Below are 15,570 nucleotides of genomic sequence, written 5' to 3'. Positions count from 1 at the left end.
ACTGCCCAAGATGTACTCTAAGTATCCCCTCCTGCCATCAGCCCTGTCCTGAGAGCGCTAGAAGCCACTTTTTCTGCCAGTTTACACTGGTTTGAATTTGACTTGAATCCTTTTATGCAGTTAGCAAATTCAGAACTTTTACTGTTGTTATTTATCCTTTACTCTTCCAGTACTGTGTGTAACTCCTTGGGCCTCAGCAGGTAAATGAGGTTTTGGCCTAAATCTATCTCAGAGTGGTTCACTGTGTCTGCAGGCCAACCTGACCCTGTCATGTACACTCCCGATGTGCACTCCTGGTCATAGGCTCTGTCCTGTGGCTCCCTGAAGCTTTGGGGGAGCACCACTGTGGTAAGAAAACATTAACAGCAGCACTGAGACTTTCCCTGCTTGCCAAAATAGTAAACCAAAAGTGGTACTGTATCCTGGCAGAATCAGAGAGATCAGTGCCACCAGCAAAGAGCACATAGAAGATTCCTTGTCAAAGATATTATCAGGCTTAAATTTCTGGTTTGCACAAAAGGCACACGAACCATGAGAGCACCTCACTCTAGCCCATTTCCACACCCCTTTACCTTCATAACTCATCTGCAGATTCCAGCTGAAATATCTCCCCAAGAACTTGCCTGACACTACTGTACTCCACACTTCAGAATGAAACTCGGAAAGGCAGAGAGCAAATGATAGATGACAGTCACTGGACAGCAACCCCTGCACTAGCTGGGCTGAAGTCAAGAAGCAGATATTTCAAGCAAGGAAGTAGTAGAGGGAATTGGTTATAATTGTTGGGAAAGACCAGAAAAGCAAGAGGAGGTAACAACTGGGTTGTTCAAATACTAGTAAACCCCTATTTCACTGCTCAGGGCAGAAAGGACTGACAGGAAGGGGGTATGACTTCAAGGCGGGAGCCAGCCTTGTGTGCACTGTTGACTGCTGGCATTGCCATGGGAACCCATCACTGTCAAACCCACTTATGTGCTGGTGAAATTTCTGTAGCTATCGGACTGCACTGCAGCCCACTGCTGTCATGGCTAGCAACTCGTGGATGACAGCAGCCCCTTTCAGGATCACCAAGGCCACTGCGGCAGCCACTGGGGGATACCCATTGCTACCAGAGACACTCCTGGAAGCATAAAAAAGGCTGTTTCCTAAGTGACATGTTCCAGTCTTCCAACACAATGCCCTCAGATGCAAACCAGAGATCTACCAGAAAGGGAGTCTGGGAAATGTCGTATGCAGAGGTCCAGGAGCCTCAAAAAGAAAAATATGCAAGATATAAAAGAAAATAAGAACAAGCAGGAAAATGACCACACGAGTCCATCTTTTTGGCTTTTTGGTGTCCACTTCAGCCTGATGCTTGTGTTTCATGTCTGTGCAACAGCGCAAAGCTCAGATTGGCATGATGGGATTATCTGTAACAAGGGAAGCGTCCCCACCCACTCCTTGGAAGGTGGGGGGTGAAATTCTGAGTATCTATCACTGCAGCCACCCGTGCTGAGGCTCACTCCCTAACCGGAATTGTTTAGTGGAAATGGGAATGCAGAGAAGACAGCCAGCCTGCGAGATACAAAAGACACCTTTCAGACTAAATCTTAAAAGAGTTATATGCCCTGTAATGGATAACGTTTGAAGCAATCACTTGCAAAAGACTAAAAGGACCTTTATGGCCAAATCTTGTATTACTTCCAGTACCAGTTGAGAACCTAGAACTAACATTCAGGCCAGGAGTGGAGACACATGTTGCCTCTCCAGAAACAGCGACGACAGAGCCACGAGAGTGCTCAAGAGTCAGTAGCCCAGGGACTGGTTCAAATAACAGCATTGCAAGCGTGTGGTTGTGAGTTCGATCCCTGGACCGATAAAACAACAACAATAACAACAACAAAACCAAAAACAAATAACAGCACTTCCCAAGCAGGGCCTGCCTGGGCTGGGCGTGCCCTGGCCACCAGGTGCCCTGGCTCCCACCACAGCGAGGGCTGTGCGTGGGCCACGCGCAGAGAAGTCTGTTGATCAGTTCTGGAAATGGCTCTGCAGCAGGGTTGCAAGGACTTTCCCGCGTCCCACATTTTGACCTTGCTCATCTGACCACACGTGTGACTGACTGTACTCACAAGTTGATCGCGCGCCTCAGTTTCTCCCCTGTGCTCGCTGTTGGAAAGCGACCAGGTGCATAGCTCTGGGTTTCTGCTAGGACCCTGTCCATAACTGTCCCCTGTCCCCTGGCTTCCTCACGTGCCGTGTCCGCGGGCAGAAACCGGAGCAACGCAGACATCTCATTTGCTCAAAGTCAGAAATGCCTTTATCTGAATTTGACCATTAAATACTATCACTCGTTATGAATTTATAAATGAACTATATAGTGTGCAAAATTTGCCCTAAGTCTAGAAAAGGGTTACCTCGGCTGCTTCTGAACCGGAGCGCTTACTAAATGACAACAAAAATTTAGTGTGTAAATTTTCAGCAAGCAAAAGTATCGCAGATTCCCACACCGGGAGTCGAACCCGGGCCGCCTGGGTGAAAACCAGGAATCCTAACCGCTAGACCATGTGGGAACTGACGAGTAACTACCTGCGCATGAAGCCAATTGAAATTGTTATTTTGGCTTCCGCCTTATTCACTCGGCCCCGCCCCCGCGTCAGGTCTGCTCTGCGCCTGCGCAGGGCTCAGGCGCGCGCCCGAGTCTGCGTCTAAGCGCTGCGCCCGCGCTCGCGGTCCGGTTCGGTGTTCGCGGTTCTGTGACCCCTGCCGGCCTGGGCCTCAGCCCGAGCCGATGCTCAGCTGCTCGGAAAGCGCCGTCAGAGGCTGCGGAGGCCTGCGCGTTCCACCGCGGCTGCAGGAGGTCGCAGTGACTCCGGCTTCCTATGCCCTCGGCGCGGAGGGGCGCTGCGGACCGAGGGGAGAACCGCCCGAGGCCACGCCGTGCGGACCGCGCGTCCGTGCCCATCACGAAGTCACTGTGATGGTCACAAAATCAGCGGATAAAACGAAAGCAAAACATGCACAGTCCACACATGGGAAAAAGACTAAAACAATAACAGTAGTAATGAGAACCGCACGCTGATTATGACGTCACAGAGCTCGGGGGAGCAGGGCCCGCGGCGCACGCGGGAGCAGCAGGGACTTCCTGGCGGGCGCGGGCGGCGGGGACCGGGAGCCGGGCCGAGGCGGGGGCCGGGGGCTCCCAAGACCCCACAGGCCTCACTCTTAAACCTTTGTGACGCCCGTGCTGTCCCGCACCTGCCTGCTGCGCACCGCGCGTGAGAATTTGCAGAGCTGCTGCCCCCGGGCGGATGGGGCAGGAGCCGGGAGCAGGACGGTCCCGCCGAAAATCTGCCTGGTGGAGAGATGGAGGGGTGGAGGGGTCAAGGGGTGGGGCGATGGGGGGTGCAGGCGTGGGAAGGGCTTCCTCTCCCAGAGCCTGGGCGTCTGCCGAGGGTTGTTAAGAATGTCAGACACTGCAGCAGAAATCACAATCGACCAGGCGGACCCCAGCCCTGAAGCTGTTGAGATGGGCCGGGCGCTCGCAGCAGCAAGATTTATAGGTTCAGTTTGCTGGGCCCGGGGGAAGCAAGCAAGCGTGCACCGCTGAGCTAGGCCTGCAGCCCGCCGCGCAATGGAAAACAGTAGCCAAGGTGACGAACTCCGACAGCCAAATAGGTGCAGCCTTCAGATTAGCCACCAACGTGTGGAAGGCGGTCCTGAGCCGGAGATTTCAGTGTGGCTGTCAGGGGCTTCAGGCCCTGGGAGGCCTGAGACCTGGTGACCCGCTTCTGCTGCTGTTCGGCCTCCATGCTGGAGCAGGCTAAGGCCTTTCGGTCACAGCGGTGGGACTCAGGCTCCCCTGCTGTGGTCTGCAGCTGAGGAACCTGGGCTGCTTCTCAGGCCGGAGTCCCTAGCAGGGACCACCTAGGCCACCATTTCAAATTCTTGTAAGAACCTCCTGCTCAGTTTAGATCTCTTTTGTTACAGGCTGCTGAGTTAGTTAGAAATATTATAGGCAGTGAGACAGGGCTAGGTCCTCTAAGGAGCCAGTGCAGAAGCCCAGATACCTTGCAACTTTGGGGGAGACAGACACCTCCTGCTGTGGGCCAGGCCTCAAGACAAAGGATCAAACAAATGCATCCACATCCTAAGGACTGATATTCTAAATAGTTCCCTATCACCCTGAAGAAGCCTGGAGTCATCATCCCAGGCCCCTGGGGAAGTCACTGCTCCTTTAGAATGGGGGCTTTGTGTGTGATTCCTTTCCTCATTTGTCCCCAAAGTAATCATTTTACTTCAACTATTAAATTATTAATCTTATTGGCTAACCATAGTTCTGTCCCACCTTATGCCCATCGGCCTTGTGAGTTCCCAGTCTCCCACCCCTTGAACCCATGATTTTGCTCTATGAAAGTCCCTGGAAAAGACAGAGTCCGTAACAACCCCCTCGGTCTCTCTTCAGGCAGAAGTTTTCTTTCTCTCAATAAATATATTCTACTCTTAATCTCCGTTGTTCCTAAAATTCATTCTTTGATTTTAGAGAACATGAGCTCGTAGACACAGTAGGTGGTGGGCTTCATTCCCCTGTATCACTTTGATCTAGTTTGTCTGCTTGGAGCCTGGACGTTTCATCTAATCTCAGAGGGTGATGGTTGGATTTTGCCAGGTGCCAGAGACCCAGAATTCCACAAGAGTCGTAATTCCGAAGGCACTAGTCTTCAGGTGGTGTCTTCAGTATTAACTGCTCCTTATGTACCCTGAACTACTGATTTCTATACACTTCATCACTGAAACTACTTCTAGTCCAGACTGTTTACTGACATAGTTTCACCAAGACAATTCAGCACTCCAGGACCACTTCAGAAAACTTCTACTACAGGAAGATTGTTCGTTTGAGAACACTTTAAACATAAAAGATGCAAGATTCCAACTGCGTAGTGGTTTGCTTTTTTTGTTACTAGGAGGAGGATGCTTTTGAACATAATTTAGACCCCAAATTTGCCCTGCTATTGTATTTTTCAGCTAAGGCTAACGAAAGCTCTGAGAAACTGTCCCTCTAATTGACTGGAGACAGAATTCCAGATTAGCTACTGCTGACATTCCCTCCCAAAGGCCTTCCCTCCTTTTTAGATTATAGGTAAAAGTCAGAGAGAGCTGTGATGACTGTAAATTTAAAAGTGATAAATTGCTTCACTGGGTGAGTTTTAAAATTTGGACCACTTTGCTGGGACCTTAGATACAAAACTGAAACCAAAACCAAAACCTCCAGAAAGGAAATACCTCATTTATTTAAGAAGGAGTGGTCCAGCATGGGAGATATCTTCTTCACTTTGATCTTCAGGGATTACTAAGTGTGAGCTTTGTGGTTCAATAAAAGTCTCACGGAATCACATCGTGTCCAAACCAGTTGCAAGACATTCTTTTGTGTGGACATATCCAAACACATCTTACAGTCTGAGCAAACTTCCTTCTCCTTTCAGGAGTTAGATGTTACCCTCCACCAACCCCTCTGTCCTGCCCTGAGGACCAAGCCAAGGAGGTCTTGTACAAGCTGGGCAAGTACTTCACTACTGACCTGCACTGCCCAAGGGTGCTAGCACTCTGCAAACTGCTTGCTGTCTACCTTGGTCTTACACACTTTCTTGTGGGGGTAACGACATACAAACCGATACAAAAAAAAAATCAGTTGTTCTACACCTATTCTAGGGATAGTTGTCTAGTTAAAGTTGTCTAGCAAAGAAACTGTTTCCTTTTGTGGACACTGAAAAATTATTTAAATGACAGCTTTTGTTAATGTAGCTCTGAGACACTTAAGAAGAGGCCTTTTTAATTCCATGTCATCATTTTTATTCTTTTGTTTTTAAAATTTAAAAAAAAAAAACAGAAAAAAGAAAGCCCAGACAAGATTCAGTCTTTAAAATCTGGTTTTTCACAATTTGAGTACAGTGTTTTGGGTTGTCCCAGACCAAGAGAATTTTCTTGTGATGTAAAGGATTGGCATTGGTTTTTATGGGATAAATTTCCCATAAATTGCTTTACTTTAGAAGTTTATATATAAAATTGTGCGCATAAACTTGCATTCAAGTGAATGGCGTTCCCAGGGATCTGTGTCATGAGTGGATAGTGGGACAGACTTAGTCCACGTATTTTTTTAACCTTAAACGGAGGTTCATGTGTTTCCCCTGTTTGTTTAGCCACTTATTGATTTATGGAGTGCATATGTGTCTTTGCACTTCCTCACTCTTTGGTAAGGAATAAGATGCCCAGCTGAGTTTTGCACGTTTCTGGCCCAGTCCTGGAATCGGCCATTTCTCCAAGGAACACAGGCTCCTTACTGGAGAACGGTGCTGGACACTGAGCACCGGCTGCAAGGTTTACTCACTGCCCCTCAGCTGCCAGGCTCCAAGCCTCCCACAGAGTGTGTCTGTACTAACAAATACCGAGAGGTCTGAAATCGCTTCCACCTGCTCGGTCTCCAGGAAGCTGAATGGCGTTTCCACTTCTCTGCCCAAATCTAGGCCCCTACCCACGGTCGTTCCAGCCTTCCACCATGGCCCCTGTGGACCCTTCTGCAGCCACACGCAGCTCAGTTTTGCGTTTCTAGTTCCATGTACATGTGGTGGCTTCATACGTGTCAGCCCTCTTTCGGGAGAGTCAGCCTTACCGTATGAAGTCTGGCCTGCGTGCAGCTTCTTTGGCCATCTGCCTCCCAATTTCTCTCCATTTCTGCAGTGACTCAGCTCAGCGCGTTACCGCCAGCCCTCCTGGGTTGCCTTGCAATGCGCTTTCCCTGCCGCTGAGTGAGTTCCTCTTCTTCTGCACCCTTGCCAGCGACCCACTTAGTCAGCGTGGGGACCGGGGTGTTCTGCGGCGTGAGAAGTGCTGTCTGGCTGTTTCGCTTTGCATTTCCCTAATGACGGATGAGGCCTAGCACCTTGCAGGTGCTTACTTGCAATCTGTGTAGCTGTGAGCTCCATTCCGATCTTTTGCTGGGTCAGCATTCCCTGCTGGCTCTCCTCCTCCGGCAAGAAGACATCTCATCTTCCTGCTCTACAAAGCTCCAGGCCTGCTACAACCTCCATCCAGCAGGCCAGGCCAGGCCAGGGTGTGCGTTGCCGGTTAACATACTGCAGAACATTTTGAAAACACACTAATTATGAGAATATGTGCCTCCTGCTATGGGGTGGCCCTGAAATAGCCCCCAAGGCCCCGTGCTGAAGGCTTGGACCTTGGCTCAGTACTACCAAAGGGGGCAGGTCTGAGGCCCGGTGGAGGCCTGAGGCCACTGCAGCTGCCCTCAGGGGAGGCTCTGCACTTCTTCCCTTCCCCCCACCATGAGGTGAGTGTCTTCTTGTCTCTCTTGGTCATACCATGAGGCATCGCCTAGAGCAATGGCTGTGGACCAGAACCTCCAGAACCATCTTCTCAGTGAGCTGATCCTGCAGTAATGGACGTTGTCTAGCTTGCCTGGTCACAGCCTACAGAAGAGCAAGCTCAACTGGCTTGTTACTGTTGTGTCCAGTGTGTACAATTACTCTTCCCTTCATGGAACTCTCTTCCTTCCTTCCTTCCTTCCTTCCTCTCTCTCTCTCTCTCTCTCTCTCTCTCTCTCTCTCTCTTTCTTTCTATCTTGGCACAGAATCTCTCAATCTATAGTTCCGGTTTGAACTCACCATGTAGCCCAGGTGGACCTCAACTCACAGTGATCTTTCTGCCTCAGCCTCTTGAGTGCTGGGATTACAGGCATACTTCACTGTGCCCAGCTTGGAATTCCTTTGTGGTGTTGGACGTTTAGTTTATTTTTAACTTTTTCTTATCTTAAGTCACACTGACATAAACCACATGGTTCCTAATCTTTGGGCTTCTTTTGCATGAAACCCTAGTGTTAGAATCACTGTGTCGGAGTCTTTGTTATAAACATCCCTGCCGCCGCTTGTTCACCATGTTGCTAACCTGTTATTTTCACTGGCTGAGGCCACTTGCGTCCTCCTACGAGCCCCGAAGGTCAGTGGTGTTTATCTTTGTCAGGCTGTCTGCCCACCGTGGTATCTTGTGCTGTTGTAGATGTACTTAATTTACTAGCAAGTTCGAACATTTCCATTATGCTGGAAATTAGTTTCCCAGAATAGTTTTGAAAAGTACTCATTTGTGGCTTAAGAGATGATTCGTTTTAGTCTGACTCACAGCCACCACTGCCTCTTGAGTTGTCTTGGAAACGAGTCCTTCCTCACACAGAGAGACAGGAGGGTGGAGCACAGAGCCCAGCTTCAGGTCAGGTCTTTTCAGGGCAGCTGGACAGCTCCTCCACAGTGGCAGGTGGCTGGGGCAAGAGCCCCCTGCTCACTGCGAGACACGGAGGAGAACTCCTGTGCTTCGCAGCCCTACAGTGAGGATGACAGGGCTGCAGAAACCCGGTACTGAGCCAGGAGGAAGATGTCTCGCACCGAGGAGTTGGAAGGCAAGCTATGTATTATGCCGGAGGGCTGGTGGGAAGACCAGTTCCACATCACCGGCCCTGAGCCAGCTTTGTGTAGGATTGGCAAACCAGGAGTACAAAAACGGATAGCTGGTTATTATATGATTGGGTACATGAGTCAAGTCATATGATGCCAGGCAGATTTGTTTTAGGCAGGGCTACTTAAAAGGAATAGTTTATCATAAGGCAGGAAAATTTGGGGAGGGGTGTTGAGCAACGTGGGCAGTCACATGTGTCCTTGTCCCAGGTGGAAAGTCCTTGGAAAAACAGGATATGTTTTTAAGTGGGTAGACACAGACATTGCCTCCAGACCGGGTCAGGATGACCAGGTATCTGTGAGCAGCAGCTGGACACAGACCATCAGGGCTGGCCGGGGGAGGCAGTCTAACCAGGTGACTGGCAGGATGAGGGCAACCTGTGTCAATAGAGCAACAGGCTCATGATTGGTCTTTGCATTTCTGCTAAGTTTCTGTTACAACAGGAAGCGGTGCATGTGACACCTCCCTTGCTGCACGATTACCGCTGGCCTGGTGGAGCTGCTGTGCAGACGCATCCGTTGTGGTGGAGAGGGAATTTGCTTCTGCTCAGAGACTCCGAAGGAAGCTTCCTGTGCAAGCCTGCTTGCTGCCTGTGTACAGCAGAGGATGTCCACATCCTCAGGTCTGAGGCTTACCACCTCTCTCAGCGGTGTCTGAGTGCCTGAGCAGCCTGGGTGGGTGCACTTTTAAGCACCCAAGGGACACTCAGAGCATGGCTAAGGAAAGCTGCATGCTAAGCTGGCATCCATGGAGCACCCCGGGAGGAGACTCAGCAGATGGTTCAAGTGACAAAGCAAATAGACTCAAGAGGGTTCAGTTAGTGCCCAGATACAACTTTCTCAAATTTAAATATTATAAGTTAAATAGAAAGATGTTTCTTCATTTGATAGCAGAAGTGCCCAAGGAAAGGAAACCATGAAAGAAAGATATAAGAAAAAAAAAAAATGATTTTAGGAAATGTAACAACCAAAACGCTGTTCAAAGATATAAAAGTAAGCTGCTCAAAGAGGGATAACTAAATAATAAAGGAAAATTTACAGATTGAAAAGACTTACTAGATGGTGAGGGGATTAATTTCAAGACTCAGTAAAAAGGACGGGGATGTAACTCAGCAGCATAAGAGCCTGCCTGACACATGCAAGGTCCTGAGTTCAATTCCTGGTACAAAAAAAAAAAAAAAAAAAAAAAAAAAAAAAGAATCAATAAAAAGCCAAACGTGGTGGCAAATGATTGTAATTCCAGAGCTTGGGAGGCTGAGGCAAGAGGATTGCTAGTTCAAGCCCAGCCTGGGCAACTTAACAGATCCTGTTTCAAAGAAAGAGACAGGGAGGAAGGGAGGGAAGGAAGGGTTTGGAGAAATAGCTGGGTTCAATATTCAATACCAGGAAAAAAGTCAGTAAAAACATGTTCAGACACACTTTTTGAAATTCTGACATTTCAAAGTGACATTTCAAAGTGAAATTCTGACATTTCAAGCATAAAGTGAAAATGGCTTAGGCTTCAAATTTAAAAAAAACCCAACTACTTAAAACTGAAAAAAGAATAGTATTTCATTTCTTTTGTCTGGTGCACAAGCTTAGCAATAGTGAATAACATCTGTAAAGGAACGGCTTAGGACCTAAGACATATCCTCAGCTAAAACGCTGCTCGCAATCCAGGGGCACAGAAGGCGGTTTTGGATGTGCGTTGATTTAGAATCTAGCACAAATCTATTCTCACTGAAGAAAACACAAGGCTGTCTAACTGTGTGGGGAATGTTTACGTGTTTAAAACCTTGATCACAGTAAAGACACGTCATCACCAATCCTCCAGCAGATCTCCTCCGCTCCTCCAGCACACTCGTTCTGGGCACTTTCTGAAGCAATTCTGGAATCTGCTTTTGTGAGTGTCATTGTACCTTGTGAAAAAAAAAAAAAATACAGCAAGGCTGTTCCCCGGTGCCCTCCAGGGAAAGGCAGACAAATGCTGCAGTACGTTCTGCGTTTATGGAACTAGACCAGCTGGTTGTCAAATATTTAGTAAACAATGTAAATTTCTGGGAAAATTATAAACAGAAATGGTGGTGGAAGAACAACTTTACCAGAAGTTACGATATTTCTTAAGATATCATAATTAAAAGAGTGTGCTCATGGAGAGCGGGAGATAAAAGAGTGAATAAAGAGCTCTAAAAATAAACCTGAATTAATCAATTAGTTTTGAGACAGTGTCTTGCTCTGCAGTTCAGGCTGGCCTTGAACTCACTATGTAGACCGGGCTGGCCTGGAACTCAGGGCCATCCTCCTGCTTCAGCCTCTGGGTGCTGGGATTTCAGCTGTGCACCATGTCAGGTAAAACCTAAATATGTAAGGCCAAGTTGGATAAGAGTTAGTAAAGAACTGTATTGTAACTACATTAATAAACATGTATTTCATTCTTGAAAATTGCTGAGAATAAATTGGGTCTTTTTAACACACATACCATTAAGTATATGAATTAATTCATATGTTAAATAGATTGACTCAGTCACTGAAAATGATACATGTTTTTTCCTCCCTCCCTCCCTTTTTCTTCTTTTGTCATCTCTCTCTCTCTCTCTCTCTCTCTCTCTCTCTCTCTCTCTCTCTCTCTCTCTCATTCTTTCTCATGGTGCTACTGACCAAACCCAGGGCCTCAGGTATGCTAGGAAAGCATTCTCCCACTGAGTTATACCCTATCCCATATTTTAAAAATATGTTATACATGATAAATATACAGAGATATATGTTATTTGTCAAAATAAATAGACAAAATGCTAAAAATAAGTAGAAAATAGATTTATAATTTTTTTCAAAGAACATGAGTTTTATCAGTACATTTTAGGCATACACAGTGATCACATTCATCACAGGGTATCTGTACCTGCACATGATGTAAGTTGACTTTTTTCCCATACCCCTACCCTCATTTACCCTCTCTTCAACCCCTTCATAAATATTTCTAAGACAACTGTGTTTTGAAATAAACATCACCAATAAGTACACTACAGATAAATGAATATATATCTTTCTGTCTGAGGCTTGAAGCCAGGGCTTCATGTATGCTAGGCAAACACTATTCCACTGAGCCAGGTTACCAGCCCCATGTATTTACATCTTAAAACATGAGAAAACATGACACATAGGGGAATGCTGATGAGGAACAGGGAATGGTTTTGACAGGACAGTATGACGTAAGAATGTGGAATAAGAACACTCCTACATGGAGGAGTGGTTTCCAGAGGTTGGGAGGGGACTTAATGTATAATAGAGCTGAGTTTAATTTTCACAAGATTAAAAGTTCCTGGACCTGAGTGGTGATGATGGCTGCATAATATGAATGTACATAGAGACACAAAACTACATTCTTAAAATGTTGGAACTTTATGTTACATAGATTTAGCCATAATATGAAACATTTTCAAAAGTATATATATATATATATATATATATATATATATATATATATTTCTCAAAAAAGCACAGCAGCCACCTATTACCATAAAGAGTTTCAAGACACATACCCAAGAGGGAAAGTAACATACAACTTGTATCACAGTAAGATGCAATTTTCTTAACCTATAATCACTCCTGTAAATCAATAAAAGTCTCAACAAACCAAGATGAAAATAGAAAATGACTTCAACTTTTCACAAGGCAGGAGAATAAATTGCTCTTGTTTATGTGGCTGCACGGTCCACTGAAGTATTCACGCCTTTTTACTCTTATCAGATAATCAAAGATCAAGATGGTTGATGGCACAATCGATTGATTAATGACACCCTTGTTACTACCTGGTGTAGGGAGAGAAACCTGGCAGTGGTACCAGTGGCTGAGACAGCACCGTTTAGTCACAATCGCCAACTTACACAATGCACACATCTTTTGTTCCAGCAGTTCCTCTGGAGAGTGTCACTGCTACGCTCACACACGTGCAAAGGATGTGTGTGCAGAAGTATTCACAGCAGCACTGTAGCAGCAAAAGCCTGGAGAAAAGGATTCAACACAGTGTAGGACCACTGGAAGGAATGAATCGGTGGCGTGTGAACTAATGTGAAACAAACTCCAAGATTTATTTTTATAAGACAGGGACCTGCAGCACAGACTACTGTCACCATCTGTTGATAGTGGTGTCTACCCAGCACCCACTGGTCATGGAAATGTGTATGAGACATCGCTCACACCGCACGCTCAGGAGTAAAATTGTGGACACTGGGCCAGGGGAGGGTCATATTCTTTCCCGTGTTATTAGTGTCCTGTGGCTGTGTGATTAATTACCTCGAACTTAGCAACTTAAATGTACTTGGGCTATTCTGGAGGCTAAACCTGAAGCCAAAAAGGCTGAGCAAGACATCGACAGAGCCCTGAGCTCTCTGGTGGCTGCCTGGGACCCTTCCTGGCCTCTTCCAGGTGCAGGTGGCTCCAGCAGCCTTGACTCCTGGTGGCCATCGTTCCCATTCTTGCTTCTATCGTCCATGGGGAAGGTGAAATATTGTGTCCCAGGCACAAGGAGTGACCTCTCCTCTTGCTACAAGGATCCCAGCCAATGGGTTTAGTGCTAACTCTAAATCTAGGATAATTTTCTCTTGAAGTCCTAAATTAATCAGATTTGCTGAGATCTTAGGTCACATCCTCAGATCCTGAGTGTTCACAGATTTTTGAGGGATACTGTTTGCCTAGGACACTTGTCTGTTCTCTTGGACAGGCATCCCATGTTCCATCCAGGCTACTGCAAGCCTATAGATTGGTGTCCCTCACCCTGAGGCTTTCATTATTCACACCCAGAGCTGTGCTAAACCTATTTAGTTAGCACAGGTGCTTAAGCCATAGTCACATGCTGCAGATCGGCCACCTTCAAACAGCCCCACCCACGAGTGCATGAAGCTTTGGGGAACATCCAGATGTGAGTCATAACACGGAGCTTATGAAATGTTAGCTGTGTGTATTTATTATCTACTAAAATAAATGGATTGGAAAACACTGCGAGTAACACAAACCCCCCACACATCCATGCTTTTTTAGGGTCTTACGGTTCAGAACTGAAGGGTCCTTCAGACGCTTCTGTGTTGAAGGCTTGGTCCCAGGAACAGCTGTGTTCAGAGGTGGGACGTTGTGGGTGACTGAATCACAGGAGCACTGACCTCACAAGTACTTATTGACAGTTTCACAGCTTCATAGCTTTGGGAAGAGACACCTTCTTACCAAGAAGCTCTCTCTCTGCTCCCGGCCACTGTAAATTGGGCAGCTCGTTTGGCCATCACTCCCCACTGTGACATTCTGCCTTGACACAGGCCCAGCCAACAGACCCAATGACCGTGGACCAGAGGCTCTGAAACCATGAGCCCAAACAAACCTTTCCTCCTTTACCCTGATTTTCTCGGGTTCTTGTTATAATGACGAAATGGTGACTAACAGGTGTAAAGAGGAAGCTTTTAGAGTGGTACCCATGAGGCGAGAATGACACCAGTCATGTGAGGACAGGACATAAGAGGAAATAGACATGACAGTTTGGATCAAACAGCTGCGCTGAATTCCAGCCAGAATGACCGTGAGGAGACTGACTGGTGCTGCTTTAGCATCTGAGTATAGGGAAGGAGCAACACAGACAACTTTCTAGTCTTGCATCCTCAAGTTCAGTCTAGTTGGACTCCAAGAGGAATGGTCCTGTGAGGCCAGTGCCCTGTGCAGCTGACAGTTGTGTGACTGTGTCACCTGGGATCCAGGCCAGGGTGTGGGTACTCGGGTTGTGATGGGCACATGGTGGGGCCACCACTGCCTGGGAGTGAGGATCCCCGAGGGCATCTTAGCAGGGTAGCTAGGTGGTAGGTGGGCAGATGGGCCAGGAAAATTCAGGGTCCTGCTGCTCACCAGCTGGGCTGCTCTGGGAGAGAGCCACAGCAGGCCAAAGACCTCCAGGTGATAATTCTTTCCAAGAAGACTATTTCTGGAAAAATAACTAAAATATATTCTGCATGAACCTGGGTTTGCTAAGATGTTTTCTCTCTGTGCCCCAAGTCTTCAGGGCTGTTTACTCCTTACTGTTCAATGGTGACCCGAGGCCTTCATGCCCTAGTGAAATTATTACAGTGGGACTTGCGGGTCCATGATAGGCACCTTGAGCCACGGGGCTGCTGTGCCCCCATCCCCTGCTTCCACCCGTGCCCCTGCCTGCCTTGCAGAGGAACCATGACTACCTTTGTTGTCAACTACTTTGTTCTTAAGTAGCCTCATCCTACTGTACGGGAGGACCCCAGAACTTGTGTTTCCTATCTCACTGTAACTTTGTTGACCAATCCTTCCCCTTTAATTGTTTAGACTCTGGCAGCCACTTTTCTACTCTCACCTTCTGGCAGATCGAACCCCTTAGATCCCTCAGTGAGTGAGATCCTGCAGTCTTTGTACATCTATGTCCAATGCATGCCATTTAATGCAGTGTCTTCCGGTTCCAACCCTGTAGCTGCAACTGGCAGTCTCCCTCCTTTTCCTGGTGGCATCATACTGTGTATATGTGTCACTTTTTTTGCTATATTTTTGCATCTATGAGAGCTACTTTCAATTCCAAATTTCCTTCTTCAGAGAAAATAAGTGCAGAGATAGAGAAGGGAACCAAAGTCTGGACAAAGTCAGGTATGGAGGCTTCCAAGAAGTTTCTCGTACATTCTCCTTATGTGTGGAAGTAGCCTGTCTCCAGACCCAGCTCGCAGCCTTTGACGACAGGTCCAAACCTCAGTGCTGCAGAGAGGCGACAGAAGGCACCTGTCTCGCAGGGGTACGGGAATTCCTGGGTATCAGAACCAAGTGCCACTGGCTTCCCTTCTGCACCAGGAGGCTGGAGGGGTTTTCACTGTGGGTTTTTGTTTGTCCTTCGGATTGGAAAGCTGTGGGTAGAGATGTGCCCTGTAAGGGATGAATCACGGTGTGGCCTGGCAGGAATGATCTACGGAGGCGCTGGGGGTGAGAAACCCAGGGGCCGAGATGTGAGCGATGATTCCAGGCTGGGAGCGCGATGACAGGTCCACGGCTCCAGATGGCCTCTCACATCTCCGCTCACCTTGCTGAAACAAAGGACCCCATTTATTCA

General features: G+C 47.4%; 1 non-coding gene across 1 annotated transcript; it reads right to left on the bottom strand.

Moving 5' to 3' along the window:
• Window positions 1-2,480: 2,480 nt before the first annotated feature.
• Window positions 2,481-2,552, bottom strand: Trnae-uuc (transfer RNA glutamic acid (anticodon UUC)). Its single transcript has one exon. It is a non-coding gene; the product is annotated as a tRNA-Glu (tRNA).
• Between the last annotated feature and the right edge of the window lie 13,018 nt (window positions 2,553-15,570).

The sequence above is a fragment of the Cavia porcellus genome, unplaced genomic scaffold (assembly GCF_034190915.1).
Source record: "Cavia porcellus strain 051 isolate PalLab524CR breed Dunkin Hartley unplaced genomic scaffold, mCavPor4.1 scaffold_6, whole genome shotgun sequence".
NCBI classification, from domain to species: domain Eukaryota; kingdom Metazoa; phylum Chordata; class Mammalia; order Rodentia; family Caviidae; genus Cavia; species Cavia porcellus.
The sequence above is the reverse complement of the archived record's forward strand: the minus strand, read 5'-3'. Positions and strand labels throughout refer to the sequence as shown.